Source organism: Lissotriton vulgaris, chromosome 1_1 (genome assembly GCF_964263255.1).
Source record: "Lissotriton vulgaris chromosome 1_1, aLisVul1.2, whole genome shotgun sequence".
NCBI classification, from domain to species: Eukaryota; Metazoa; Chordata; class Amphibia; order Caudata; family Salamandridae; genus Lissotriton; species Lissotriton vulgaris.
Window position 1 is genome coordinate 105,708,062 of NC_141685.1, and position 26,903 is coordinate 105,734,964.

General features: G+C 46.6%; 1 protein-coding gene across 2 annotated transcripts in view; it reads right to left on the minus strand.

Annotated features, from left to right (window-relative positions):
* Positions 1-26,903, minus strand: part of LOC147737619 (uncharacterized) — a 96,810-nt gene that overhangs the window by 65,329 nt on the left and 4,578 nt on the right. For both annotated transcript variants that reach the window (XM_086937674.1, XM_086937598.1), the window contains exons 2-3: positions 26,151-26,269; positions 2,542-2,611 (exon numbers count right to left, since the gene is read on the minus strand). The gene's annotated coding sequence lies outside the window, so the exon portion shown is untranslated. The remainder of the gene's footprint in view (positions 1-2,541; positions 2,612-26,150; positions 26,270-26,903) is intronic.

Here is a 26,903-nt window from a genome sequence, read left to right on the forward strand (position 1 = left end):
GGTCTCTCGACTCCAGGATACAACTACTGACCCATTCCAGGGCTGCCCCAGATGTAGGTCTGGAGTCCTTTGATGTCCGGACTCTCGCACCTGGGGGTCAGAGGGGCCGGAATGAGAGTGTCCAGACCCCCAGCAGGAGGGTGGAGCCAGCGCCCAGGGAGGCCGGAGGGCGATCGAAACCAGGCGTCCAGGGACGGCTGGAGGGCCATCGAAACTCCCCTCCTCCTAGATCCGTCAAGTGGCCGTTTTACCACCTGGTTGGATCTTGGTGCCTCGATGTCGGGGCTTTGTTGGGGCCGCGGCCGAGGTCGGCCGAGGCCACGGGGCCATGACGGGGAAGGCCCAAGATGGAGTCGGGCCTGAGAGGGTGGCCCGGGATAGGGATCGAACCAGCAGCATGGGGCGAGTAGGGGTCGCCATGTTCTGCTGGGGGAAGAGCCGGGGTCGCCAGGAGTGGCGGCTCTCGTGAAGGTTGGAGGGGGTATCTTCAGCCCGAAGGACAGGGGGCGATGTCGTCCAGGGCCCGCCATGCGGGAGGAGTGAGACCACGCCACGAGGCTGGTTCCAACACTAACCATGTCCAAAACAGGCCCTTTCCTACATTGAGACATTTTTCCTAGGACAGCGAAAACTCTACATCAGGTCTTGCTCACAGTACTTATACTGTGACAGCCACTACTGAACATTAATCTTAAACTGTTAAAGCAGGGCCAGGATCTGGACAGGAGCCAATGAACAGGAGGGCAACTCACCAGATAATAGAAGTCTTCTGTCTTCACACTCACCTAGAGAACAATGCCATCCCATGTATTGCATGACAAAGAGACCACAACCCTCAGTGAAACACTCACCTCTCAGATGTGATTCGTTAATAAGAATAAAATTAACATAATGCGTCCCTGGGGACCCCACAGATACACCGTTCCTACCAGTACTATAAATGCTTGAGGTCCCGCAGGTAAACCTAACAGTGCTACAAAGGGGCCCTACAGGTAAACCTTTCCAGTGCTATAAATGCTATGTGCTCACTGCAGCAGGACTGGGCGCTCTAGGGCAGCAATTAAGTTGCTTGGCATTCATCTACCCTTAGCTAAGCCACGAGATAAAGGCAGTAGATCAGGATGATTCTCCTCGATCAGAAGTAGCTCTCACTATCGAAAAGGTGGAGACCCTGGTATAACACAAACGGAGACATGCGGTTAAATTCTACCAGGACATGTAGTAAACTATTAATTTATGTATATGTAGGATTAGATTGCATTGCAAGTTAATTCATATGTCACTATTTTCCGCACACAACATACAACATAGATTCCTCACATGCATACCCAGATGAAGGGAGAGCCCCCAAAATGAATTGGGCAGACTGAATTTAAATTTACTTGCGGAACAGTGGATTTTGAAAGTGATTCTATGAGAATAAATATGCTTAAACTGGAATGCAAGTAGATTTGCTTCCAAGGGAAGGAAACATTGATGCACTTTTATGGGTACAAGCTGTGGAGCAGGAGACACAGACCTGATCTAGTCTGGCGCTATATAAACAACTGTAGCCAAATACATCTACCTTCTGGCACGCGATGAGTGGATTTCATAAATACTACAATAATGAATGAAAAATACACGGCATGCATAGACAAGGTTTGCTATGTAACATCTGGACTCCTGTAAACCTAAACGAACACCAGTAATCAGACACTAGAGACATCACCTGAAGCTCGTAAGATTTTCCTTTTGCTTGGTATCTTGTTTTTGGGAGGTGGGTTTTTAGGATAAGCTATTTTTGGGTGCATCTGGGGTTGGGGTGTGTCAGGTAGCCCATGTGGTAGACAATAGGATAGAGGATAAGGAGTGCCATGCCATCCCTTCATATATTTCTCCCCTCCTATATTCACAGTCCCCTCTTACCAGTTGTCCGCTTTGCTGTCATCAAGAAGTGGAGAGAGGGGAATCGGCAGGCTGCCCCTTTAAGCCGGAGCTGACGCCTGACATCAGAGGATACACACTTGAAGAAGGCGGGGGCAGAGAGCGCGTCAGGTTGGTCAGTAGTTGGTACAGTTACACGCGGAATGGGAACGCGAGGCGGAGAAACCAGAGGGGGAAGACCGGAAAGACAGAGAAGGACTAACAGCCTTACGAGAGAGAGAACCGAAGCCCAGGGGAGGTCACAGCTTGTCGGCAAGCAGAACACCCGAACCTGGCGGAGGAGGGAAGCCAAACCAGATGACCAGACCTCACTGAAGGACGCGGAGTCACCACACCTTGACCCCGGGGGGACGTGGCTCTTCCAGGTGCGTGGGCGTCTACGGGGTTTTTGAAAAGGGGCTGAGTAAGAGAGGGACGGGAAGGGAGGCTTAGGGGTGAAAGGGACCCAGGGAAAAGGAAATAAGTGAGACGGACACAAAGACAAGAGCAGAAATCATCGGCTACTCTTTTTCTTTTGGTTGCTCCAATCTCTACACCCTCCCTTCACATTTATTCATAGCTATTATTTATCCCTCACATCTTCCCTTGACTAAACCATAAAGCAAAAACACTTACCTGAGTCTTTTCCTTCTGTTCGAGGGACGACGGCGGCCGAGGCACACCTAAGGGACTGAAGAGGAAGACCCTGTGGGAAAGAAGAATAGAACAGAGACAATCAATCATTGTGATTTCCTGTAATACTAATAAAAAGTGCATACCAAGAAATTATTCAATGCAGTGTGCTCCCTCTTGACCGACTCTTCTAGAACGGGGAGCTACATACTTTCCCTACAGGGAAAGGGAGACAGAAACACAGAGACCAACAGACACATGCACACGGGAAAGCATAGTAGGAAAACGCTATATACCGTTTTTATATGCTAGCATATGTACATTGTTTTAGAAAGATGGTGGAACTATTTATTCTGTTCAATGTGCCTATTTTGCTAATTATTTTTATCTGCTTCTATTATCATTGCAGTTCGGGCTGGACTGTTCCCATGAGGCACAGGGTCAAGACTGATTTGCATATGGCCCGGTCTAAACTGGGGTGGCATGGTGAGCAAAATAATGATGGATTTAACCTAGATCTCTTGACTCGCGGTGAATGTTTTGATTTGTTCTGCATTCCGTCCATCAATTGTGTGTCTTTTGCTCTATTATCATTGCAGCACATAAATTCTATACAAGAATTACGATGGTTAAATTATTAATGAAAATGCTAATGACATGTTATTTTAATTTGATATTGCACATGAATTACCACTAAGCAGAAACTACTTTAAAGAGAAATTTAGGATTGGTACGTAGAACCACTCAATCTTTGTGAAGTTGAAAGAAAGGCTCTTGTATAGTTAATGCCTGAAGTTTATCAACTAAGTTCCACTCAGGTGCAGGGGGAATACTTGGCGGTATAACCCTTTTAATCCTTCCATGAAGACTTTAATCACTGGTACTCTGAAGAGAGATAGGTGTTGTCTATTTTGCAAGTGTGCAGCTACGACTCCCAGGTGTGAACAAATGGATGTGTAAGTGAATCCACATTGCTGTAAATGCAACAGATATCAAATGATATTCTGCACAAACGCATCAAGATGATTGATATTGTTGTTTTTACAATATGCAACAAAACGTTTCCATTTGCTGCATAACATGCTCTAGTAGTAGGCTTTCAGGCTTCCTTGAAAATATTCATACAGTCTGGTTGTAGTTGTAAATAACCAAACTCTATGACTTCAGGAGCCAAATCGCTAGGTTGATTTCACTGGGAATTGGATGCCTGATTTCTCCATGGCTTAGAGTGAGGAGACAAGATGTGATATGTAGCTTTTGATGTGGAACCACTCAGAGTTCTAAGGATGAGAGTACCAAGGTTGACAAGAACATGTGGGGGCTATTAAGATCAGTGAGGGACATTTGTCTGAGCTTCCGAACTATAAATGGAATTAGCAGGAGAGGCGGAAAAGCGTAAGCAAAAGCGTTTTCTCCATAGGAAATTTTGCGACAAGCTACAGCCCGAACTGCTGTACAGAATTACCCGAAATTTGGAAAAAAAGGTAGAGCTTGGTTCAGAACGCGACCTTTTTTAAAATGGTGTAAATCCGTTCAGTAGTTTTTGAGAAAATCAAAAAATAAGAGTAAAAAATCAATTTCCCATAGGAAAATTTGTGCAAGGCTACAGCCGAAACTACTGAACGGAATTACCCCAAATTTGGCAAAAAGGTAGTGCTTCGGTCAGAAAGCGACCTTTTTAGGTCTCACCTGAGCCAGCACATGCCCTGCACTGGCGAGACTTAAAGTAAGTAAGTGGGCTTCAGAAAATTCTACCACTGTGGCCTAGAGCTTGCAGTTACGCGTTCGGGCGCCCGCTCAAGAGCAGAGGAGCAATCTGGCTTTCCTCTCTCCTCAAGGGTCATCAGCTTTCAGAATACGAGAGCTTTCTTTCACATTCCTGAAGTTGATAGCTTCCTTTTCATTTGCCTATATATCCCTACCTCTCTTCTACCCCTCTACCTCTACTCTACCTCCCTACCTCTACTCTACCTCTCTTCTACCCCTCTACCTCTCTTCTACCCCTCTACTTCTCTTCTACCGCTCTACCTCTCTTCATTCCTCTACCTCTCTTCTATCCCGCTACCTCTCCTCTACCCCTCTGTCTCTCTTCTACCCCTCTACCTCTACTCTACCTCTCGTCTACCCCTCTACCTCTCTTCTATCCCTCTACCTCTCTTCTATCCCTCTCCTCTACCCCTCTACCTCTCTTCTACTCTTCTATCGCTCGAACTCTCTTCTAGCCCTCTACCTCTCCTCTACTCCTCTACCTTTCCTCTACCCTTCTACCTCTACTCTACCTCTCTTCTACCCCTCTAACCCTGTTCTACCCCTCTAACCCTCTTCTACCCCTCTACACCTCTACTACCCCTCTACCCCTCTAATATACCTCTTCAACCCCTCTACACCACTTGTACCCCTCTACTACCCCTCTACCCTACTACCCCTCTAACCTACTACCCCTCTAGCTCCCCTCTACCTCTCTTCTACCCCTCTACCTCTACTCTACCTCTCTTCCACCCCTCTACACCTCTACTACCCCTCTACCCCTCTAATATACCTCTTCAACCCCTCTACACCACGTGTACCCCTCTACGACCCCTCTACCCTACTACCCCTCTATTACCCCTTTACCTTCCCTCTACCTCTCTTCTACCCCTCTGCCTCTACTCTACCTCTCTTCTACCCCTCTACATTTACTCTACCTCTCTTCTACCCCTCTACCTCTCTTCTACCCCTCTACCTCTACTCTACCTCTCTTCTATCCCTCGACCTCTCTTCTACCCTTCTACCCCTCTACACCTCTATCCCTCTTATACCCCTCTACACTGCTACCCTTTTATACCCCTCTCCTCTACTACCCTTCTACCCCCTTCGACCCCTCTACCCCTCTTCTACAGCTCTACCCCTCTAACCCTATAATAACCCTCTACCCCTTTTCTACTCTTCTACCCCTCCTCTACCACTCTACTACCCCTCTTCTACCTCTACACTACCTCTCTTCTACCCCTCAATCTCTACTCTACCTCTCTTCTAACCCTCTACCTCTCTTCTACCCCTCTACCTCTCTTCAACCTATATACCTCTACTCTATCTTTTTTCTAACCCTCTACCCCTCTTCTACCCCTCTACCTCTCTTCTAACCCTCTACCCTTCTTCTACCCCTCTCCTACACCTCTACCCCTCTTATACCCCTCTACTATACCTCAACCCCTCTACCACCGCTCTCCTACCACTCTACCGCTCTACTACCCCTCTTCTCCTTTTCTACCCATCTACCCCATCGCTACCACTCTACTACACCTCTACCCCTCTACTACCTCCCACTTCCCCTCTACTACCCTGCAAACCCTCTACTACTGCTCTACAACCCTCTACTACCCCTCTGATACCCCTCTACCTCTCTTCTACCCCTCTACCCTCTACTACCCCTCTTCTATCCCTCTACCCCTCTTATGCCCCTCTACTATACATCAACCCCTCTATTACCCCTCTACCACTGCTCGCCTACCCTTGTACTACCTCTCTTCTACCGCTCTACCCCTTTTCTACCCCTGTACCACTCTTCTACCCCTGCACCCCTCTTATACGCCTCTACTACCCCTCTTTTACCCCTCTACTTCTCTTCTACCCCTCTACTTCTCTTCTTCCCCTCTTCTACCACACTACCTCTCTTCTACCCCTCTACCTCTCTTCTACCCGTCTACCTCTCTTCTATGCCTCTCCCTCTCTTCTACCCCTCTTACCTCTCTTCTACCTCTCTACCCCCTTCTATCCCCTACACCTCTACACCTCTACCCCTCTACTACCCCCTCAAACCTACTACCCCTGTAACCTACCCCCTCTAGTTGCCCCTCTACCTCTTCTACCACTCTTCCTCTATTCTACCTCTCTTCTACCACTCTACCTCTCTTCTATCCCTCTACCTCTCTTATATCCCTCTACCTCTCTTCTACCCCTCTACCTTTCTTCTATCCCTCTAGCGCTCTTCTATCCCTCAACATCTCTTCTACTCTTCTACCACTCTACCTCTTTTCTACCCCTCTACCACCCCTCTTCCCTTCTACTACCCCTCTTCTAACCTTCTAATCCTCTACTACCCTTCTACCTCTCTACCATCCCTCTTCTACCCCTCTACCACTCCACTACCCCTACCCCTCTTTTACCCCTCTACTTCTCTTTTACCACACTACCTCTCTTCTACCCCTCTACCTCTACTCTACCTCTCTTCTACCCCTCTACCTCTCTTATACACCTCTACCTCTCTTCTACCCCTCTACACTACCTCTCTTCTGCCCCTCTACCTCTCTTCTACCCCTCTTCTATACATTTACCCCTCTTCTACCCCTCTACAACCACTCTAACCCTCTTCTAACCCTCTACACCTCTTCCCTTTCTTCTACCTCTACCCCTCTATTACTCCTCTATTACTCCTCTACTACCCCTCTACTACCCCTCTACCTCTCTACAGCCCTTCAACTCCTCTTCTACTGGATTCTATTAGGGCCCAGAACCATTTTATTTAGTGATGTCCATCGGCACACTTTCCTGCATCTTGTAGTAAATTGAATATTGACAAACAGAAGTGTTATTTCCAGAAACAGTGAATTCTGCAGCTTGTCTGTGTATCTTTGATCTGCAGCTCACAGACTCCTCACATTCCTCTCGAGAGAAGATCCTGCCTCCTACTCATTAGTGTTGTTTCAGTAAACATTTGCAGAAACCAGCATTATATCATAGCAAAGAGCCGAACAGCAAAAACAAATCTATTTGAACCAAAAGAATCACCATAAGTCGCTATCCCAGGTCACGATCTTGTTATACATTTCATAAAAGAGAGTTGATCAGGTATAAAAGTACAAAAATCCCGTAGAAAAAGCCCCTGTAAACATTCACACAGTAAATAGATAAATAGACAATTGACGAGGTCTTAAATCTCATTCCCACCCTCCACTAAACAAACTGGCCACTACATCCTCACCCTCTGTTTTAATCGAATCTCGAACCCCATGTTTTATTAAATCTATTAAGTCCGCCATTTCTTGCTGCGAAGGTATATTCACTTTTCTTTACCCTTCTCATCTTATGCCCAAGGTTGACAGAATTAAGTCTGAGCGCCAATTTTGAAGGACCAGTGATCTTGCAACCGCCATAGCTATGTACAGAAATCTAGTCACTGAATCTGCAAAATGGAGATTCGGGTCAAAGCCAAAAAGAATTAACCTGTCATTTACTTCCAACTGTAAATTGCATTCTTTTTCGAGATACACAAATACCTCTACCCAGTACACATTAATCTTTGGACAGCGGAGCATAATATGTGACCAATTGGCAGCAGGAAAGTTCAAGCAATCGCCATAGCTATGTACAGAAATCTAGTCACTGAATCTGCAAAATGGAGATCCGGGTCAAAGCCAAAAGAATTAACCTGTCATTTACTTCCAACTGTAAATTGCATTCTTTTTCGAGATACACAAATACCTCTGCCCAGTACACATTAATCTTTGGACAGCGGAGCATAATATGTGACCAATTGGCAGCAGGAAAGTTCAAGCATCGGAAACATTGGGAAGACTGATTGGGGTACATTTTGCCAGGGCTGCTGGGGTTCGATACAGCAGCCATTTACTAAAAAATAGCATCCTGCGCCAATTTGCCCCTCTTAAGGAGCTGAAATTCAACCTGTTAATACTGGCCCAAATATAGGGGGAGATTTCACAGTTTTCCTGTTCTGACCACTTCCTTAAAGCTTTAGATTCAACATCCATCCCCCTTACCGAGGTCAAATATTTGTTCCAGGCACCAAGCTTCTTGTCTGATACCTTAACTAAAAGATCCTCCACCAACCGATTCTGAGCCAAAAAGGAAATAGCGCTAGTTTCGGCAAGATATTTAAATAAAGTGCCATAGGAATTCATTAAGATAAATTCATTGGTCAATGATTGGCGCATAGACACCCAGTTACCATCCCGTATAAAGTCAGAGATTTTAACAAACCCTGCTTCCGCCCATTTTACAGCCAGATATCTAGGTTGTCTAACACCTATGAAGGGGAGAATTTCTTCTAACAAGGAAGCAGTTGATTGTAGGTATGGAATATTTTTTAAAGAATGCCTGCCTTCTTTTAAAAAGCCACTGCAAGCTCTTGTAGCGGACCAGCTTTGGAGATCTGAACATTAACAGGGGAGAATGAATTTGGGTGTCCTGACACATAAGATTGATAAAAAAGTTGGTAAAACAATGTGCTTGTGGTGCGGGCTTAAACCTCAATAAATATTGTGCCAAATACGCATCACAGTAGCTTTTAAGATTGGGAAGTGCTAAACCACCCTGATCCAAGTCTTCATATAAAGTGCTAAGTGCAAGGCGTGGGACTTTCTTTGCCCATATAAAGGCTGTAAACATTGACTCAAACTGAGAAAAGAAGGAATTTGATAAAGTGCACGGAATTGAGGCAAACAAAAAATTAAATAGCGGTAAAACGGACATCTTAATCAGAGCCACTTGTCCCATAATAGACAAAGGAAGCAAATTCCATCGGGAGAACAGCCCTTTAACTTTCTTTATTAAGGGATCAAAGTTCAATTTATATAGTTCATCAATTAGATTTGAGAAAAATATTCCCAAATATCTCTTTGGATTCGAGTTAACAGAGCCCCGGATATCAGGGTGTAGATTTATAGCGTCACTCCCACACTGAATAACTTCCGTCTTGCCCTTATTAATGCGGTATCCCCCTAAAGCTTTAAAGTCCTCAAACAACTTGAAGACCTTGGATTGCACCTCAACTGTGGGCTTAATTAAGAGCATGATGTCAGCAGCATACAGCTTTATTTTGGGCATTGCTGTAATTGGAGGACAAATATCAACACAGTTACGAATAGCTGTTGCTAAGGGTTCAATAAAGAACGCGAATAGCACTGATGATAAAGGGCAACCTTGCCTCGTGCCTCACTTAATTTTAATAGATCCTACCACTTCCGAATTGATGATTATATTGGCCATCGCGTTCTCATATAGGGTCCGAATTAAAAGTATCAATGACCTTGGGATATTAAAAGAGTGTAAAATTAAAAATAATGTCTCCCAGACCACAAAGTCAAAGGCCTTTCTGCATCTAATAATAAGATGAGAGACAGAATCTTATGACCCTCAAAGTAATCCAGGGCTTCTGCGAGAAAGTGAGTGTTAGTAGACAATTGTCTACCAGCTAGAAACCCTACATTCCGGTCAGGGTGGATCAACTGTGCTGCAAATGTATTGAATCTACAAGATAAAAGTTTTGTAACGATTTTGTAGTCCGAGTTCAGCACCGTGATCGGACGATAAGAGCTAGGATCCATCTTATCGTAACCTTTCTTTGGGAAACTTACAATGATCCCCTGCCTAAAAGATTCCGGAACTGGCCCTCCTTATGATAAAGAATTAATCAGGAATAGGAAAAAATCTGAAAGTGCTCAAAAAAGACCTTAAAAAATTCTGCCGGTAGTCCATCTGGACCACAGGCCTTGCCATTCCCCAAACTTTTTAAGACTTCCTCCAGTTCTGACAAAGAGAAAGGGCTCGCCATAGATTGATTATCTATTTCAGACAGGGTTGAGGATGGATTTTCTTGAAGGAATTTAGCAAGCAGTTGGCCATCAACCCTTTGTGATTCACCATAGATAGAGTTGTAGTGGGCCATCATAATGTCCCCTATTATCCCTGGGTCTTCTGTGGGAGCTGCTGTCAGGGGGCATTTTAATGCTTTAATTTGATTTGCTGCGGCCTGCTCTTTGGCCTGCCACGCCAATAGCCTACCAGTGAAATTACTTTCCTCATAAACCTTCTGTTGAAAGCGTTGAAAAAAGATCTCACTTTGGATGTTATAGGCAGAGCAGAACTCACGTTTGGCCTGATCAAGACGTTTTTTATTAGAAACAGTAGGATCTTTCAAAAATATCTCGTTTAGGGCATGGATCTTATCTTCATGCTGTAACTTTTCCAGCCTAGCTTTCTTGGACATGGCTGCATCTTTGCCTATTAATAGCCCCCGCACAAATGCTTTAAGTGAATCCCAAACTATATGTGGTGCAGCAGACATAGTGTTCTGATTCAAAAATTGTCTAATCTCTAACTCCATGGACCTTACCCAGTCTTCATCATTTAAGTACTGCTTTTTGAAAGCCCACCGTTTTGGGAGTCTCAATCCTTCAGAGAATAAGTGTAAGGAGGGTCAATGTAGGGCTATATTTAATGACCAAGAACCACTCATGCCCTGAGAGAAACCGTCAACAAACAAAGAATGGCCTGGTCAGAAACCTGTAAGTGTGCCGCAACTGAGCTAGTGCCCCAAAACCATTAGTAGCACTAGAAGTGATAGCCCGGGTCTGTTAGGAAAATTCCCATCAGCCCACCCATGTGGTGGAATGTCGTCATGTGGGAGATGTCACCAATCCCAATCTCAAGCAGTGCACCTAGTCATGGTGCAGAGATGGATTACCATGGTGTAAATACAAACCACTGGGCTTCACTGGTGATGCTAATGGGGTGCAGTGCAAAAAACAAAAGTGAAGAACGTGAAGATAAAATTAACTCCAAGGGCCAAAATTAATTTTAATCAGTAAGGCACCTGGGTCAAGATTAAAAATATTGCCAGGATAGTTTGAAATAATAACTATATGTGGGCAAAGTGAGTGAAGGTCGACATGTTTCAGCTATTCTGACTATTGGTCTTAGCTTTCTTCAGGACCATTAAAGAAACTGCGACTGCAAAAGAAATTAAAGAATATAGTGATGCACGCTGATGTACATTGGATAGGTCCTACCAGTTCCTCTGAGCCCAGATGAATACTGTAGGAAGTCCAGAACTTTATGTATCTCCTAAAGAAGAGACATAAGCGTGAATCAGAAACCATGTAGTGCACAACAGATTTCAGGAGAACAAGCACAAGATGCTAGGCACACACAACAGGGCGATGGAGATAATCTCTCCCCGCTAATTTATACAGCTACGTTGCAATCAGTGTATAAAAATCACCAACATGTAAATGTATGTAGTAACTTACCCAGCATTATGTGGGAGTACGCCTCACCTCACCCGGAACCAACTCGGGAAAAAGGGAGGCCCGCTCTAGTTAAGGAGGGAAATGGACAGGAAAGTGCCTTTGAAAAATAGCAAAAGGGACTAAAAGCCACAATAGCTACCATTTCCAAGATTAGTCTTAACAATACCTAGCTTTTAGCAGAAAAAAGACTCAACCAAATACAAGAAAAATGACTAAAAGACTCTGCACAGGATTAATTCACAAAAGTTGGAGGGCAAGGCCACCCCTGGGAGGACTATGTTCAACGCTAAAAATTCACTAGAATAGGCACTGACACTATCAGTCACCAAGTCTAGGGCAAGTGTTAAAAGACTTATGGTCGATTGAGCCATTATGGGGCTCTCGTGCTGGTACTAAGATAACTCGCCCTCTAAAGACCACAAATTGGATATTTAGTACCCTACCTGTCCGTCGGTACCTCGATGCTGGCGTCCGAGAAGGAACGGAGGTACCGACGTGCAGGGCGCATGTATATTTATACCCTGTCTGATTGGTCTACTAGTAGCAGCTGTTACTATTTGCTAGCGCGTCCGCCTAGTTACCGGGATGTCCGCGCTCTAGAGCGCATGCGCTAGACATCCTGTAGCGCGACGCGCGAGTCTTGAAGTAAGAGCACACATGCGCACGGCACTGCGGCCGCAACGCGCATGCGCGGGCTCTGAGCCATGTGTGTCGAGCCGCGCATGCGCCAGATTGTAATGCGCATGCGCCGGGATTGAAACACATCAAGTGGCGGTTGTGCTGCCGATGTGAATCAACACAATTTAAAAGGGAGCATTATTATTGGCAAAAAGACAACCATATCTAACGCACCATAATTCATGATGGATCTAAGGGGATGTGTTCATTTTTAATCCCTACTACTAGTCTATTAAAATGTAAGTGTTTATGTAAATAAAGCCATAGTGAATGATTATACTCCTATTGACTGAAAGTCTAGAAACTCGAACTATACATATTATTTAACAATAGACAGTTACATGTGTGGAATACTGATAAAAGCGCTCATTCACTAAATATGGTCAGGGATGGAATCTTAATGACCTAAAAATATGGTGACAGGGTAAGTCAGAGTAGAAGGCAGATGACACAATCTGTGGACTGGTTGGATTACAGCGATGTCCACGGTATGTCATCATTCAAACCTTGCATATGACTTTTCAAAAGAAAAATCCATTTCTGCTCCTTCTTGAAAAGAAATTTGGCCACGTCACTAATGTGAGACGGAATGAATGGCCGTTCTAGAATGACCCATTTCATTTCATCAGCATTATGTCCTCGCTCCAGAAAGTGGTTGGTTAGTTTGGTAGACTGTTTGCGACACCTAATGGTGCTTTTGTGCTCCCCTATTCTTAATTTAATCTTACGGGTGGTATAGCCAACATATCTAAGGGAACAGGGACACGTTATCATATAGATAGCGTTGTCGGTGTTACAGTTGGTATGCTTCTTGAGCAACCATGTCCTCCCAGTCCCTATGTCAACTGTAGTGGTTTTCTCAGTCTGAGGGCAGACACTACATGACCCACAGGGGTAGTGGCCAGAAACCGGAGGAAGGTTCCATAGGGTTGTTGAGCCGTCAGTCTTGGTAGTTCTAGGTCTTGTATGAACAAGAGTGTCTCGAAGACTAGGTGCCCTTTTAAATGAGAACAGTGGTAATGGAAGGTTAGCTCCAGTACTATTCAGAATCGTCCAGTGTTTGCGTACCATTTTCTGGACAGAATTGGACATTGTACTGAACGTACTCACAAATGTTAGGCGTTCCATTGGTGGTTTGGATGGGCGTTTTTCAATCAGTGCCTCGCGGTTATTGTTCGAGGCACGTTTCCACGCTTTCTTCACAAGATGCTTGGGATAATAGCGTTCCTCTAGATGAGTGGCTAGTGTGGTTGCATGTTTGTTGAAAAGTTGTCTGGATGAACAATTCCTCCTGACCCGGAGGAACTGGCCCACCGGGAGGTTCTCCCTCAGGGAGCGTGGGTGATGACTGTCGAATGACAAGAGTGAATTTCTTGCCATAGGTTTGGTAAACAACTCACTACGGAGACTTCCATCCTCGGGGAAGATGGATAGATCTAGGAAGGGAAGTCTTATATGGCTGTACTCTAGCGTGAACTTGAGATGAGGATTACATCCATTGAGCCAAGTGTGGAAGGCCTGTACTTCAGGAATAGAGCCTCGCCACACTACCAGGACGTCATCTATATACCTCTTCCATAGCACCAGGTGTTTAGAAAAAGGGTTGCTATGGTTGAGGATGTGAGTTTGTTCCATTTGATGTACATAAAGATTTGCCAAACTAGGGGCAAAGACACTCCCCATGGAGGTCCCGGAGATCTGTAGAAACAGCTGGTCTTCAAATTTGAAGTAGTTTTGCCTCATTGCCAGTTCTGCAAGAGATAGGATAAAGTTAACCGGGGTTATGCTGTCCAGATCTTCCATTGACAGAAGACCTCTAACTGTATCCAAAGTGTCTTGTTGTGGAATACAGGTGTAGAGGGATTCTACATCAAAACTGACCATGAGGTCAGTCTCCACGTTGTACTCAATAGTTGGTAATAATCTGAGGACATCGGCTGTGTCCTCCAGATACGTGGGCATTTTCTTAACTAGAGGTCTGAGAAAGTGATCTACAAAGGTGGAGAGTGGTTCCAAAATGGAACCAATCCCTGAGATGATCGGACGGCCTGGTGGCGGTCTCGTGGCCTTGTGGATTTTGGGGAGACAGTAGAAACCAGGAATAGTGGGTTTCTCTGTTACAAGGAATCTAGCCTCGTGAGGTGTAATCCACCCCTCCATGGTCCCTTCGTCCACCAAAGTTTTGATTTCAGTGAGTAAACTCTGGGTGGGGTCTGAGGTGAGACGACGGTAGAATTTGTCGTTGTCCAGCTGTCTAAGGCATTCCTGACGGTACTGTTCCAAGTCCATAACAACAGTGGCTCCCCCTTTGTCCGCCGGTTTTATGATGATGGACGGATCAAGTGAGAGATTTTTTACCGCCTGCTGCTCAAGTTTAGAGAAATTGTGGAACGTACTCCGTTCGGTAGTTTGCAGCTGCGAAACATCGTGTCTAACCGCCTGTTCAAAGGTAGTTTTAAATTGTGTTGATTCACATCGGCAGCACAACCGCCACTTGATGTGTTTCAATCCCGGCGCATGCGCATTACAATCTGGCGCATGCGCGGCTCGACACACATGGCTCAGAGCCCGCGCATGCGCGTTGCGGCCGCAGTGCCGTGCGCATGTGTGCTCTTACTTCAAGACTCACGCGTCGCGCTACAGGATGTCTAGCGCATGCGCTCTAGAGCGCGGACATCCCGGTAACTAGGCGGACGCGCTAGCAAATAGTAACAGCTGCTACTAGTAGACCAATCAGACAGGGTATAAATATACATGCGCCCTGCACGTCGGTACCTCCGTTCTTTCTCGGACGCCGGCATCGAGGTACCGACGGACAGGTAGGGTACTAAATATCCAATTTGTGGTCTTTAGAGGGCGAGTTATCTTAGTACCAGCACGAGAGCCCCATAATGGCTCAATCGACCATAAGTCTTTTAACACTTGCCCTAGACTTGGTGACTGATAGTGTCAGTGCCTATTCTAGTGAATTTTTAGCGTTGAACATAGTCCTCCCAGGGGTGGCCTTGCCCTCCAACTTTTGTGAATTAATCCTGTGCAGAGTCTTTTAGTCATTTTTCTTGTATTTGGTTGAGTCTTTTTTCTGCTAAAAGCTAGGTATTGTTAAGACTAATCTTGGAAATGGTAGCTATTGTGGCTTTTAGTCCCTTTTGCTATTTTTCAAAGGCACTTTCCTGTCCATTTCCCTCCTTAACTAGAGCGGGGCCTCCCTTTTTCCCGAGTTGGTTCCGGGTGAGGTGAGGCGTACTCCCACATAATGCTGGGTAAGTTACTACATACATTTACATGTTGGTGATTTTTATACACTGATTGCAACGTAGCTGTATAAATTAGCGGGGAGAGATTATCTCCATCGCCCTGTTGTGTGTGCCTAGCATCTTGTGCTTGTTCTCCTGAAATCTGTTGTGCACTACATGGTTTCTGATTCACGCTTATGTCTCTTCTTTAGGAGATACATAAAGTTCTGGACTTCTTACAGTATTCATCTGGGCTCAGAGGAACTGGTAGGACCTATCCAATGTACATCAGCGTGCATCACTATATTCTTTAATTTCTTTTGCAGTCGCAGTTTCTTTAATGGTCCTGAAGAAAGCTAAGACCAATAGTCAGAATAGCTGAAACATGTCGACCTTCACTCACTTTGCCCACATATAGTTATTATTTCAAACTATCCTGGCAATATTTTTAATCTTGACCCAGGTGCCTTACTGATTAAAATTAATTTTGGCCCTTGGAGTTAATTTTATCTTCACGTTCTTCACTTTTGTTTTTTGCACTGCACCCCATTAGCATCACCAGTGAAGCCCAGTGGTTTGTATTTACACCATGGTAATCCATCTCTGCACCATGACTAGGTGCACTGCTTGAGATTGGGATTGGTGACATCTCCCACATGACGACATTCCACCACATGGGTGGGCTGATGGGAATTTTCCTAACAGACCCGGGCTATCACTTCTAGTGCTACTAATGGTTTTGGGGCACTAGCTCAGTTGCGGCACACTTACAGGTTTCTGACCAGGCCATTCTTTGTTTGTTGACAGTCTCAATCCTTCCCCCAGATGGATTTCCAATGTGAGCATTGCGTGATCTGAGAATGCATTAAAAAAAATTGTTGTGAAAACTCTAACCCCTGGGAGATCCTCCAGTGAATGAGTGGAAGTAATAGCTGATTACATCAGTTTTAGCAGTTAGGGAGGCAGCGCCTTGTGCTTCGTGGACTCTATTTCATTTTTAGTGCCTTTCGTACTGTATGTAATGTAGGACCTGACCATAGTTCTATAACACATATGCGCTGTAACCGATGGGAGTATCAAACACCACTCAGTATGAGTAAGCGGAAGGGGATTCCTGGGGTAGGGGCGGGGTTAAGGGGACCCTTGATGCATTTCTTCAAAGAGCAGATTCACTCTTAGTCAACGAAATTCAGCTCACAGAAAATAGATTGTCGCTAGATACACTGCTCGAACATAAGCGATCATCAATGGGCCCCATAGCAAGGTCTAAAACACCAAGTAAAAGTATCCTCCAAGGTCAATCAAAGCAAGATAGTGGCAGCATCACTAGTGCTATGGTTCATGTTCCCCATATGACACAGGAGGGTGGCTCACTTATGTACCCTGATGACCCACTTATAACGGATTCTGACCCTGACCGGTCTCACATTAGTATTAAAGAGGTGGAGAAGAATTCCAGCGCGTCCACTCCAGTGATAGACAGGCCAGAACAAGGGCCATCAGAGTTGGTAGCCTCTAGGGCCAACTCAGGTATAGGAACCATAGTAAGGGGGGGCGGAGAAGTGATCACAAGATCAAAAGGTGCAATAAAAGACACATCTACTACGCAGTTGGTATCACCTCTAGCTGACGCAAGGACCCGGGGCACACGATCGGGGGGAGGGGGCGATTGTTTCAAAGCCAAAATCAGAACAGAAGGGTGCAGTAAAGATCAGCAGACTGAACACTGCTGTGGGACCCATTTGTAGCACGCAATGTTCAAACTGTGGGAAGATGGGGAGCGGACAAGGAATGGAAGATCTATTAAGGTCAAACTTAGAGCTCCTTTTTCCACCCATTTGGGACCGGTGCTCGAGAGAATTAAGGTTATTGAGGAAAAACTATCTCGGCTATGCGATCAGGGAAATAGTGTGCCAGGTAAAATTAGGGGACCGGAGATGGGGGGAGCAGAAGCCTCATCATACTCAAAGCCCACAACTAGTTATGAGGGTCAAGGAGGGGGGCACCGCGAAGGCGGGCAGTTGAGCAAAGACAGTGAGAGCACCAACAAGAGTGCCTTGGCGGGTAAAACGAACGGGACTGCCCTAAGCATAAACAGAATGGGGCCACCTAATACGGTTTGTCCTGACACAGCCCAGAGGGGCTCGGAGGAGGAAAGAAGGGCAATAGTTAGTGATGAGGAGTTAACAATAGCGGACGCTGTGCAGAGCACTAATGGTTTACCGACATTGGATCTCCCCCCAGCCTCAAGCCCCTACACAGTGGTCCTTGTAGGGGTTCCTACTAACGGGGATGAGAGGGAGGAATCCCAGCGCACTCTAATTAACAAGACAGCACATTGGCTAGTCAAAAACACGGGTTTCAATATCACACAACACAGACATATTCTGATGGCAAGGAGGGTGGCTTGGATCGGAAGTAGCAGAAAGAGCTTTGCGGGTGATTGTGTGATTTTGAATTTCAGATATCCAGAGTTAGTCAATGAGCTCCTCCATAGTCAATCCAGGGGTCAATACCAAGGGGATGGAGGGTCCAGTATCAGACTGCTCCCCTTGGCTTTTTTCTAAAGGGATATGGCCCATAGGAATATGCAAGGTGACCATAGGAGGAATAGGATTGCATCAGACGGGGGGACCAGTTAGTTTTACTCATTAACCGATTTGCACCTCTCCACTGTGCTTCAGCCCTAAATGAAATAGATTGACTGGTGGGGGGGTTGAAAGACGAGAATAGCGCGAGGGGGGAGGAGTCACCCATAATAGGAGACAATGAAGGTCCAGGGCGCACACAGTCAGATGATTCCAATGCCAATGTGAGAGTTATAGAGCCCGGTGGGAGAAATGTGGAGAAAGATGCAGGGAATTTGGGTGAAGCTCCTGTAATGCCCACTAACCCTACAACTGGCACGGCAGGCAGTCAAATAGTGGGAGAGATTAAGATCATATCCTGGGATGTAGCGGGCTTAGCCTCAAAAATCACAACTGGCTAACGTATATTAAGAAACATCAAATAATCCTCCTACAAGAAACATGGGAGTACATAGTAACACCCAGGCAATAGAAGGCTACAAAATGTTTTTCGTCCTAGTAAGTAAGTCAGCGCCGGGGAGGGCAAAGGGGGTCTGACTATTTATGTAGATCTCAGACTCTCAGGAAGGTGGAGTGAACTTAGATGGGCCTCGGACTGCACACTGGGACTCACAGGACAAACTCTCCAAAGCCTAAATGAATTAGGGGCTCAGCTGGCAGACATGGAGGTGCAAGGGGCACTGTGCTCCCAGCTATTATTAGCAGGGGATTTCAATTGTCACCCATGCCCCTTCCTAAGAACGAACGAGGGGAACTGGTCGGCGTGCCCGATTGTAGAGGGGTGGCACCTGAATCACACAAGGGAAGGAGGAGCGCTGAATAAGATCCTGGGCAGGCATGCCCTAACATATACCATGGATTTGATTGGTGGGGAGGGCAATAGCACGGTCACCCCTGCTTTCAAAGGCAGGGCGAAGGGCACTATAATTGATTTTATTTTCGTTACACCCATGTTAAAGTGTCAGGTTACAAAGTTTGAGATAGAGGTTAGCATTTTCAGCGACCATAACCCGCTTCTCCTGTGCATCATAGATCCAAATGCGGTACTTCTATCACAACGTAGGGGGGTCAGAGGTTTGATGTAAGGCACTGACCAAGGTAGGGGACTAAGGTGGGTCAACACGGACAGTGAGGCATTTTACAGAATCTTACTGAGACAGGCCGAGTCCAACGTTTGGAAGTGTTTGGACTTGGGGGTTGAGGGGGCAGACCTGATCAAGGCATTTGAGGGAGCAGTCAAAGAAATAGATGGCTTACTTAGGGGCAGGAAGATCAACAAGGAACACAGTGCACCAAGGTGGTTCGATCATGACTGCACCCTCGCCTTGAGGGATCTGAAATCGGCTCTGAAATGCGTACCTAGGGACAGAGGGAAGGTATCAAGCTGCAGGGCTAGGTACAATAAAACACTAAGATGCCGCAGAACCACATTGCAGAACCAGGCATGGGAAAACTTGAGAGAAGCGGCCGAGACAAAGGAATCGAATGCTTTTTGGAGAGTTGTTAATGAACCATGCTTTCAGGATTCAAATAAACCCAAGCTGGCCTGCCACATCCTCCCAGAAACCTGGCTTGAACATTACAAGGGCCTGTATAACCATGGTAGCATTGAGAACTGGAAAGTGTGAACCCACCCCACATTACCTTTTCCTTGGGAGAAATAAAGGCGGGGATTGAGGGGCTAACCCGTAATAAGGCGCCAGGACCTGATGGGATTCCACCAGATCTCCTCTTAAGCCAGAAACAACTCTGGGTGCCCATACTCACCAGAGTAATAAATACCGCAGTGCAAACAATGATGCCAATATCCTGGTCTACGGCCACAATAGTCCCCATATTTAAAAAAGGGGACAGAAATAGCCCTCAATGCTATAGGCCTATTTCATTAATTGATGTTACCGTGAAAGTGCTAGGTAGGGCCATTCTTAACCGATTGATTGATTGGGCGGAGGAACATAAGATCATTACGGATACCCAGTATGGGTTTAGGTACGGCCGCTCCACCACAGATCAATGGCTTAATTTATATCTCCTGGCAGCAAAGTACACCGTAGCCAGTGAGGGGACGGTGTACATGGCTTTCATGGACCTCACCGCGGCATTTGATCGAGTAAATCGGAAGAAAATGTGGCGACTATTGGGGGCCTTGGGAGTTGACCCTGGTCTGGTAAATATATTACGGACACTGCATCAGAATACTTCTGCCCAGGTCAGATATGATAAGGAGGGAAAAGTCACAGACCACTTCCCATGCTCAAGGGGAGTGAGGCAGGGTTGTATTTTGGCCCCCTTCCTCTTTACTTTATATATAAATGGTTTGACCCAGGCGCTGGTAGCTCTAGGGGTGGACTGCTCGCAGATGGGTAGGAGAGGAATACCGGTGTTACTGTATGCAGATGACGCGGTACTCTTGGCCCGCACTGCGCGTGGACTGCAGCGCCTCATAGATGGTTTTGTCCATTTTATGGATAGCTTAGATTTGTCACCGAACCTCACCAAATCATATGTTATGGAGGTAAGGAAAGGAAAGGACCATCCAGCAAAACTAAGTATACAATATGCACACAGGGACTGGAAAAGGTCAAGTCATTTTCATATCTGGGGATCATGTTCGACAGTCGCCTTAGTTTTAAAGCCCTTGTGGAGGAGAAATGCAATAAACTAATTAATTTAACAGGGGCAATTATGAATTTTGCAAAGAGGCTAGGCCGATGGTCTCCGGAACAAATCCTGAACCTCTACAGTTCTGTAAGCTGTGCCAAAGTTTTATATGGGAGTGAGGTCTGAGGCTTTATAGGCCCGCTTAAGGTACAAATAGAAGGAAACAAACATTTGAGGCGGGTACTGAAAGTCCCACAAAGCATTTCCTCCTACATGGTTCATGAGGAACTGGGTATAAGACATCTGTGCAATAGGCTGCAATGGAAGCCCCTCGCATGCTGGATGAAGGTATAGACAAACCCAGAGGCGGCGTTAAGTCAACAAATAATATCAGACTGCACGGGCACGGGGTTACAATATTCCTTGGATTAGACACATCAGGGAAAACCTGTTAGCCATGTGTTGGGTTGAATATTTTACCCACCCGACCAAATTGCTATCTAAGGATAAGGGCTGACCTTAACTGACCGCGCTCTTGCTGGACAGCTTTTTACTGGTGCCTAGATATACTTGGGCATTTTTATTCTTAATTGCGCTGCTCGCGCTGCTTACTATCGCGCTGCCGCTTTTTGTCATCTAATTGCTTGGCGCTTGTTACTGCAGCTACCAGGGACATCTGTAGGCTCACTTGCACTATAATTGTGTCCTCACTCGCATTTTGCGGGATTTTAGGATTGTGATCGTGGTGCTCCGTCCGCCATCTTGGGTGAGTGTAGAAGCTTGGGACACTCTTATGCGCCATTTTGCTCGGGTGTGGAGGCTCTAGCAGCCGGAAGCCCGCGCATTGGAGAGCTTATTTAAGCTTCACAGAAAGTTCCCCCTTCAGACCTTAACTGACCGCGCTCTTGCTGGACAGCTTTTTACTGGTGCCTAGATATACTTGGGCATTTTTATTCTTAATTGCGCTGCTCGCGCTGCTTACTATTGCGCTGCCGCTTTTTGTCATCTAATTGCTTGGCGCTTGTTACTGCAGCTACCAGGGACATCTGTAGGCTCACCTGCACTATAATTGTGTCCTCACTCGCATTTTGCGGGATTTTAGGATTGTGATCGTGGTGCTCCGTCCGCCATCTTGGGTGAGTGTAGAAGCTTGGGACACTCTTAGGCGCCATTTTGCTCGGGTGTGGAGGCTCTAGCAGCCGGAAGCCCGCGCGGCGTAGTACTATATAGAGGTATGGCGGAACAAGCGCGCAGCGAGTGCGCGCAGCGGACGCGCCGTAGACGCGCCGGAGGTGCGCCAGAGGTAAGCCCGTTTGCGCCCGTTCGCGCAACGGGCGCGCCTAGGGCCGCTGCCTCTGGCCCCTCACACACTCCTCGCCTGGTATATTCCCGGGCTGCTCTACTCGAACTTAGACCGACTCGTACGCCGGTGCCTAAGAAGACCTCTGGCTCCCCTCCATCTCTGTCCCTGTCTTGTGGGTTGCTGAATGTGCGGTCACTGTGTAAGCACCATACAGAGATTGCATTTCTGATCGATTCATCAGGGCTGGACGTGTTGTTTCTTACTGAAACATGGACTCGGGAGGACTGCCTAGTTGAGTTGGGACTTGCATGTCCCCCAGGATTTAAAATTATTCACACCCCTCGGCTGAAGAACAGAGGTGGTGGAATTGGTATCATCTATAGAGAAAAGCTTGGTATTTTCCAGCTCAAAATCAGGGAGGTGTTGGGATTCGAGTTGATGGGGTTTTCCATTAGAGGTCTGGAGGGAACGCTGCTCTCAGGCGTGCTTTGCTATCGGCCACCGGGCTCGGCTCCCTCTCTATGAGACTTTCTTGACCTAATCTATGACCTTTCCAACACCCACTCTAAGTTGTTGGTCCTGGGTGACTTCAATCTATGGCAGGGGGGTCCTTTGGAAGGGGCGTTCACGACACTCTGCCAGGCCCTTGGTGACATCCAGCTGCAACAACTGGTCTGCTCTGCGACCCATAGGGGAGGCCATATTCTTGACCTGATTTTTGCTGACGCTCAATCGGCTGCGGTCACCGACATCCTGTGCCAATGCTGGACGGACCATGCACTTGTGGCCTTCTCCCTTTATATAGGTGACTACTCCTCTGAGACCTCGGGGTAGGAGTGGCAAAACTGGGCAGACCTTGGTCTCGATTACTCAACCGCTCTCCGCTGCCTTCCCTACTACCAGACAATTTCTGTCTGAGTGAATCTGTGGAGGAAAGCTACTCTACTCTCTGCCAATCGATTACCAACACGCTGGACAAGGTGGCCCCATTTCGTAAGTCCCGTGGGAGAGTGAATCGGCCTTCCCCCTGGTATACGGAAGAGCTTCGACAACTGAAGCTGAGCTCTAGGCGTGCAGAGAGGGCCTGGAGGAAGCAATATCTACTATCAGCAAAGGCCTCGTTCAGGCTTACACTGCAGGAGTATAAAGCGCAGATTAAACTTGCTAAGGCGACCTTTCTGGAATCTACCTTGAATCAGGCGCCTAATAAATCGCAAGCTCTGTTTAAAATCGTCAGGGACATGTCTCACCCTATAGGTGCCGCCAACACGGTCCCAGCATCGCAGGCCCTGTGCGATTCCCTGGCGGGGGCTTTTTAAGAAAAAATTGCCAAGATCTTAGAGGGCCTAAAACATCCCGTGCCCAGTACTGTCGATCTGGGAGCTCCGGTTAGCCCGTTCAGTCGACCCTGGCCAGTTGACTTTTGTCCTGACCCGGAAACTCCGAATGGGTTATCCAGTCGACCCCAGTCGTTCGGACCGTGCCTGCCAACTGCAACTCCTGTCCTGGGAACTCCGGGTGACTTGTCCAGTCGACCCCAGACAGATGTCTTCGACTCTGGTCTGGGAGCTCCGGGCAACTCACCCAGTCGACCCCAGTTGAGCACTCCTGCTTTTAGTTTGGGAGCTCCGGTCTCTCCTTCCAGTCGACCCCAACTAAAATCCTTTCCTCGTCCCTCTTTCGAGGAATTCTGCAGTCTGGCTAACACGGTATCCTCTGGCTCTCCGTGGGATCCGTTGCCTCCCAAATTTTGGAAGGCGTTTCAGGCGGAACTTTTTCAACCATTGCATTCCATCTGCCTTCAGTCTCTGGAGTTGGCATCCGTCCCTGAGTGCTGGAAGTTAGCAGTACTATCTCCTCTGCTTAAGAAGCCAACGCTGGACCCGTCTTGTCTGTCCAACTATCGGCCAATCTCCTTGCTCCCCTTTCCTATTAAAATCATGGAAAAATGGGTGACCCGCGCGCTCTCAGGCTTCTTGGAGAACATCGGGTGGTTCGATGAGGCACAGTTTGGTTTCCGCCCCGGGCACGCGACGGAGACGGCGCTGGTAACCGTATTGAACAATCTTCGTTCGCGTGTCGACAGTGGTCGGGCAGCCTTTTTAGTGCTGCTCGACATGTCGGCCGCGTTCGATACGGTGTGCCATTTAACCCTCATCAAGAGACTTGAAGAGTGTGGGGTCACAGAGGAGGCAAGAGACTGGCTTAGATCTTACCTTGACAGTCGGCAACAGCTGGTATCGTTTCCTCTATTCTGCTCCGAACCAAGGAAAGTAGGGCAGGGGGTGCCACAGGGCTCGGCCATCAGCCCTATACTTTTCAACCTGTACCTCCGCCCCCTGGTCCAGCTTATTAAATCTTTTGGTGTCTCGGCATTTAATTATGCCGATGATACCCAGCTGGTCTTTTCCTTGGAGGGTGATACGGCGGTCTCGCTGGAGACATTCCATCGCTGCATGGCAGCCACAGCGGACTGGTTACGGGCCAACTCCCTACAATTTAACAGTGCGAAGACTGAGGTTCTTTACTGTTCCACCGACCGGATCTCACGGACATTGCCAGAGAACTTTTGGCCAGCTTCCTTCCCCGAGCCAGTCTCGGCTGCACCATCTGCCCGCAACTTGGGGGTGATCTTCGGCCCTAATTTACAGCTCGATCTGCACGTTAATAAAACCACGTCCACGTGCATGATGCTGTTACGCATGCTGCGTAAAGTTCTGCCCCTTCTCCCCGCCCATGCCAGGTCGGAAGTGGTTCGCGGCACTATTCTGAGCCGTTTAGATTATTGTAACGCGCTGCTTCTGGAGGCCCCGAAAAATCTGGTGGTGAAGTTACAACGCGTGCAGAACATGGCCGCCAAGTTGGCCCTCTCATGGCCTAGGTCTAGTTCTTCTACCTTGGCTTTGAGAGAGTTACACTGGCTCCCGGTACATCCGAGGGTGCTGTACAAAGCTGCGTGTTTAGTGTTTAAAGCTGTACACCATCAGGGTCCGATCCCTTTGCAGAACATGTTCTCTTGGTACTCTGCCTCGCGACCTCTACGTTCCTCTTCTGCGCAGCTGTTGGTAGTTCCGAGGTTTCAGAGAGTCAGGATGGGCGGCCGTTCATTCAGTGTGGCTGCTGCCAAGCTGTGGAACTCCCTGCCTCTCTCTCTGAGAAGCCACAGCAACTACCTGCCATTTCGGAAAGCCCTAAAAACGCACCTATTTCCAAAAAACGCTGCTTAAGTGATAGTGCTGCTGTTTAAGTTCAAAGCGCCAGGATGCCCTCTGGGTGACAGGCTTGCGCTTTATAAGTATACTAAATAAATAAATAAATAATAAATCAATAAATAAATTAAGTCAGAATTTTTAAACAGTGCCAAGTCAAATAGGGAAGCAAGAGAGCTGACTAAGCCATCAGTAAGAACTCATCAGTTAACAAAGTCGTGCCTAGGCATGGAACCTTATTTGTGTCTTATTTACAATCCTCAAGACAGATTTCTCATGACCCGTTTCAGGCTAGATTTGTTACACCATACTTTGGCGGTTCCAGCAGGGTATACAAAGCATTTGGAGAGTAAGGGCTCCTGTGGCTGCGACCAACGGTCTCCACAGGATACGCTCCATTTGGTCCTACTATGCCCATTTTACGCTTACCCTAGGCGACTATTTTTAAAAGGTATTTTAAGGAAGGCCAAGTTCAAACAAGTTAAGGTGGTCCTACTGTTTCTGAAATTGTCAGTAGAACCTTTAAAAACTTTTCTGTGTAGTACATTTTCTAAGATTAGCGATGAAACTCAGAACCAGTAGAGGGGAGGAATAATGGTCCTGTGTGTTCAATATTTGCTCTGATTTGCACTATACTATGGATGAAACATTTTTAACCGGGTACCTCCTTGTCATTTCTATAAGATGATCCCTGTGCCGAATCATTTATATTTTATGTATTGTTGTTAAACAGGTTTTTAGTATGGTTTTTATAATGTATGAGAATTTTTTTTTTAACACTGTACTTTTATGGTATTGCTTTTTACCGAATAAAGTATATTTTGAATTGAATTGATTGTGTTTTATTTTAACGAATGTACATAGCAGATATTGGTGCTTGCTTGATTCACAAAAATGATCAGATACCTGCTCGGAGCGCACTTCTTACAGACGAGTATGGGGTTATCATGTTGCTGCTACAAGCTCCTTACCTGTGTGAGTTATCGGGAATGATGCAGGGGGCAGACCCAAACCAGCCACACATTGAGATCAATGACAAATACTGAAGAATTAACTGAGCTTCCAAGCTGGTGACCATTACTTAATTGACCTTGAAAATAAAAGACACGTTTTTAGTATCCTGGTGACTCATGACCATAAAAAACAAGCATTTACAATGCAATGGTCTCAGCATTATTAAAGGTGGAGCTATTGGCATTGCTCATGACATTTCTTTTTTTTCTTTAAATAATAAATAAATGGCATTGTCATTTACATTGCCAATACACAGCACTCTGCACTCAACAGCACACACCACTCTGCACTCAACAGCACACACCACTCTGCACTCAACAGCACACACCACTCTGCACACAACAGCACACACCACTATGCACCTGCACTCACTGCTCTGCACACTCACTCTGCACTCACTACTCTGCATTCCGCACTCACTACTCACTACTCTACGCACTCACTACTCTACGCACTCACTACTCTACGCACTCACCACTCTACGCACTCACTACTCTGCACTCACTACTCTGCACTCACTACTCTGCACTCACTACTCTGTACTCACTACTCTGCACTCTGCACTCACTACTCTGCACTCTCTACTCTGCACTCACTACTCTGCACTCACTACTCTGCACTCACTACTCACTACTCTGCACTCACTACTCACTACTCTGCACTCACTACTCACTACTCTGCACTCACTACTCTGCACTCACTACTCACTA